We start from the raw sequence: 5,056 nt of genomic DNA, 5'->3' as shown, positions 1-5,056 counted from the left end.
AGAGGGAGAGAGGGAGAAGGAGAAAAGGAGAAAAGGAGGAGGAAGGATTTTTGAGGTCATGACCACAACTCTAGGATGACTTCATAGAAACTAAAATTTCAGAGTCTTCCAGAACACTCTGGGCGGCAGCTGGTGTGATAGAGCAGGCTTTCCCAGGTGCTTGCAATCACGGTCGAGTGCCATCTTCAGGGAGATTGGTTTCTAACAAGTCCGCTTAGTCCCGAGGCCAAGCTTGTCACTTCAGGACCCCGGGTCCACGCTCAGCACCGTGCTCCAGGGACAAGCTGTGGGTAGGACGAGGCGCTCACCCTCATGGCGGCACGGGCCGCCCAGTCCCTCCTCTGCCCGCAGGCTGAGCCCTGAAGTCCCAGCGCCACCGCTGCTTCCCTGTGGCTTGAGATCTTGATCCCTGACAAAGCCTTCGATTCCCGGGAAGGGACGAGTCCTTGTCTGTACCCAGGCTCTCAGAGCGCCAGGTAAATACGCAGTGGAAGAGCAGGCTCGGGGCGGGCAGAGGAAGCGGGAGGCCTGGACGTGAGGGTGCGACCGTGCAGGAGGATGCGGGGTGGACGACGGCGCTGCCTGCACCTGTGATGGCTCAGAGTCCACCCGCGTCCCAGGGCCACTATCCCAGGGGTCTGAGCAGCTGGTTGAAAGTGGAGAAAACTGTCTTTCACCTGCTTTCTCTCCACACTGCTCCTCTGGGCGTATGGGTGTAATCCACAAGCCCGGTGCTTGACAGGTGCAGAGTGTTTTAAGGTGGACTGTGCAAGGGAACACAAGAAGAGCCTGCTGCGTCCAGCCCGTGACCCGCCCAGCTCCCAGCCACCCACACAGCACCCAGCGTGGCCCGAGGGCTGAGCCTGTTGGAACCTCAGAAGCACCCAGGTCCTTGGACTCTTGTTCTCGGCTTCCTTGGGAAAGCGGCCGTGGATACACAGGCTGTGACTCACTCTGAGTCTCCCGGTTCTCTTTAGAAACATAAACTCGTATTTATAAATATAAACTTCTCACTTCATCTTCAAGGAAATAAATATAGGTTGTTCCAGACCAAACTCCGATACAAATATCTCCCAAAGTAGCTATCTGGTAGTAGAATCTGTCACTTACAGGGCACATTTTCTAGATGTTCTGTTAAGAATTTTGTATCTCTTATTTCATTCTCATCGCAATCTCGAGAGAGTGAGCACTTGACCCAGCAGCCAAGATGCCTCTTGGGAGGGCCACATCTCATATCGGAGCACTTGGGTTCGAATCCTGGTTCTGCGTCCGCTTCCAGCTTCCTGCTAATGTGCAGCCTTGGCGATAACGGGTGACGGCTCAAGTAGGTGGGTCCCTGCCACTCGTAGGGGAGACCAAAGTTGAGTTACCAGCTCCTGGCTTCAGCCTGGTGCCTGGTGCAGCCCTGGCTGGTGTGGGCTTTTGGGGGAATGAACTAGAGGATGGAGATCTCTCTCTCTCTCTCTCTGACTTTCAAATAAACCTTTTTTTAAAAAAAGATAGGAAGTGTTCAAGCGCCCCAGCAGGTAGTCACCTCTCACCACCTCGCTCTCCCCTCTTACTGCACTTCCTTTCTTCTGTGTTACCTCCTCTGCCGTCTCCTCTTCCCCCTCTGCACTGTGTGCCCGCGGGTCCTTTCTTTCGCATGCTAGCTGATGTCTATCGAGGACTGAAGCAGCGTCTTGCACACTTTTAGCCCAGTGCTCTGTGCGATGCGTGGGATACACTCACTGCCACTTTTTCCTCCCCCTTGGCTTTCTTCCCTCTGCCTCCCTGGTTTCTCGGGCCTGGGCGTGGGACGCAGCAGTCACATCACAGAGTCACATCCTGCCTCTGAGCCGCAAAGCCCTTGTCACCTGTCAGTCTAAACTCTCACAGGACTAATTTCATGAATTTTATGACAGACTTTGCTACCGAAAACAGCAGGCTCCTGAGCTGGCTCTGTCAACTCCACTCAGAGAACGAAAACAACTGGATGAGGTCAAGGCTATCTCAGTGATCAAAATTCCAAGTCACTGGGGAAGTTTTTAATCCAATCCCCTGACTCTTCCGGAAGCCCTGGTTGGGATGTGGACCGTTCCCATTGAACCCTATTTGCAGCTGCAATCAGCCAAGATCAAACCTATCCTGCTGGTTTGTGTGTGAAATGTCAGAGGGATGCCTGATCATTAAGGCCCACCTGAGTGAGAAAAAAAAAAGAAAACTGCTTTGGAAAACAAAAATCTATTTTTAAAGCCACGACAATGAGGTACAGCGGCAGCGCTGCCCCGGCACTCACGGGCTCTGCTGCTGTCCCTGGTGCTGCCTCTCTTCAGGCGCCAGCAGCAAAGAAGTGCATGTTCTGCGATGGCTTTAAGGGGCATCTCCTGTCCTGGCACAGCGCCTTGTGTCGGGATGAAAGGAGACGAGCGTGGTCACGAGGAAGGCTCCCCACAGAGCCGAGATGCGGCCAGAGGGCTGCCGAGCGTTGATTCGTCTGCACCTCCCTGTGTCCGTGCCCTTGGACAGTGCCTTACCACACTGACACTGGCCCTGGCCATGGGACTTGTTGAAGCCAATGGGCTGGTGCCAACGGGGGTGCCAACAGAGACTCGAAAGGCACCTGCACATTGGGATTTGATCTCTAACTGCTCCAGGAACCATCAGTTGTCTGGGACAGCCAGACTGGGGGATGAGAGATCACCTGGGGAGGAGAGGATGAGGCAGTCCAGTGAGCTCTCCTAAGCTGGTGGTCCCTCAGTGAGTCCAGCCTGGGCCAGTCTAGCCTGGCCCCACATCGCAGAACCACCCAGTTAAGTCTGGGTGTGGGGCCATAGAGCAGGGTGTCAAACAGTTCTTCAGGCACCCAACTTGGAGCTCGTGTTAATGAAGCAAGAGCTAGCGGGGATGCTACATGGCTACGATCCCTCCTGTATGAGGTTCTTCTGAAGATCTGTGAACCCTGTGTTGTGACTCAGTGGGCCAAGCTGCTGCCTTCAGCACCAGCATCCGGTATCCAAGTACTGGTATGAGCTCCCAGCTGATCCTCTTCTGATAGCTCCCTGCTAATGTCCCTGGCAAGGCAACGGATGACGGCCCAAGAGCTTGGGCTACTTCTACCCAAGTGGGAGACCCATATGGAGTTCTGGGCTCCTGGCTTCAGCCTAGCCCAGCCCTGCCTGCTGTGGCCATTTGAGGAGTGAACCAGTAGATAGAAGATTTCTCTCTTTGTGTCTCTTCCTCTCTCTGTGTGTGTCATTCTGCCTTTCAAATAAATAAATAGAATTTTAAAAAAGGTTTGTGAAAATGGATTTACATGATTAAGTTTACTTTGGTGCCAAAAAAGGCAGTTTGAAATCTGTGCATGTGAGAGCATCTTCAAAATGTTCATAAAAATGTATACTATGAAAAAACTATGCATGCACTCCAAAGGCTTTTGAAAAAAGAATTTTTTAAAGATGCATTTACGTATTTGAAGGCAGAGTTACAGAGAGAGGGAGACACATGGGGAGGTGGGGAGAATTCTTCCATCCAAGGGTTCATCCCCATGGCCCCAGTGGCCAGGGCTGGACCAGGTTGAAGCCAGAGCCAGGAGCTTCACTGGGGTCTCCCATGGGGGTGACAGGAGCCCCACCCACTTGGGCCATCTTCTGCTGCTTTCCCAGGTGCATTAGCGGGGAGGTGGATAGGAAGTGGAGCAGCCAGGACACAAACTGGCGCCGACATGGGATGCTGGTGTCACAAACCGGCTACACCACAACACCAGCACCCCCCCCCATCAACTTTCAATTCCGTCATCCATGAGTTTTTGAGGCTCCCTCATACCAAGAACGACTGTCTTTGTAACACAAAGGGCCCCTGCCCATCAGAAAGGAACTTCACAAATACCTCGTCACCATAAGAAATTCTGCATGTATAGGTGTATCTTAGTTTGCAGTGGACAAAAAGAATGTTGGAAACAATCCCACCTTCCATCCATAGAGGGCTCTCCACCCACACGCATTGATGATGGGAATGCAAACTTGTATGCCTTCTGTGGAATGGTGCTTAGCAATGTCTGCCAGAACAAACACATCGGCCCTGTGACCCAGAAATCCACTGTGCTCACCGAAGCATAGCTTCTTGCATAACCAAACAGTAAGGACAAAAAGTTGGGAACAGCCCCACGTCTGCCACCAGGAGACGGGTCAGGGTAACCCACCATGGGAGCACTGTGCAGGCGCCAGCCCACAATGTCAAGAATGGGTGTAGCAGAGCGTGATCTTCCAGGAAAAAATAGAGGCCAGAAAATGCCCTGATGTATTTAATGCGGTAAAAGATGTCTGAACATCTGACCCTACTTTGGAGACTTCGTTGTGCGCTGAGACAGGGGCCTTGGTGACCCAGACTAGGGTCACCGCAGCACCGCCCAGCCGAGCCCGTGGACGAGCCGAGGTATCCCTGTCGGCGTGGCCGAGCAGCTGGAGGGAAGCACGGGCAGTGCACAGAGGACGAGAGTAACCCGGGAGCAATCCCGGGCAGTCAGGTGGAGATGAACTGAACCTGTCGACCGATTCCTGCTGTAACTGCCAGGCCACAGTCCCTACCCTTGAACCTGACACAGCAAGAAAAGAAAGACAACGGGTGGGCCGGCGCCATGGCTCAACAGGCTAATCCTCCACCTTGCGGCGCCGGCACACAGGGTTCTAGTCCTGGTCAGGGCGCCGGATTCTGTCCCAGTTGCCCCTCTTCCAGGCCAGCTCTCTGCTGTGGCCAGGGAGTGCAGTGGAGGATGGCCCAGGTGCTTGGGCCCTGCACCCCATGGGAGACCAGGAAAAGCACCTGGCTCCTGGCTCCTGCCATCGGATCAGCGCAGCGCGCCGGCCGCGGCGGCCATTGGAGGGTGAACCAGCGGCAAAGGAAGACCTTTCTCTCTGTCTCTCTCTCTCACTGTCCACTCTGCCTGTCAAAAAAAAAAAAAAAAAACACCACTCAGGGCAGCCAGCCCCAGGGGATCCAGGCTGGGCGCCCCCCACCCCCCCCACCCTGGGCAGAGACCAAAAGTACCCCACCTTCATACACAAACACCTGACTCAGA

The sequence above is a fragment of the Oryctolagus cuniculus genome, chromosome 5 (genome assembly GCF_051225735.1).
Source record: "Oryctolagus cuniculus isolate XC-2025 breed Fujian yellow rabbit chromosome 5, ASM5122573v1, whole genome shotgun sequence".
In the NCBI taxonomy this organism is placed as follows: domain Eukaryota; kingdom Metazoa; phylum Chordata; class Mammalia; order Lagomorpha; family Leporidae; genus Oryctolagus; species Oryctolagus cuniculus.
The sequence above is the reverse complement of the archived record's forward strand: the minus strand, read 5'-3'. Positions refer to the sequence as shown.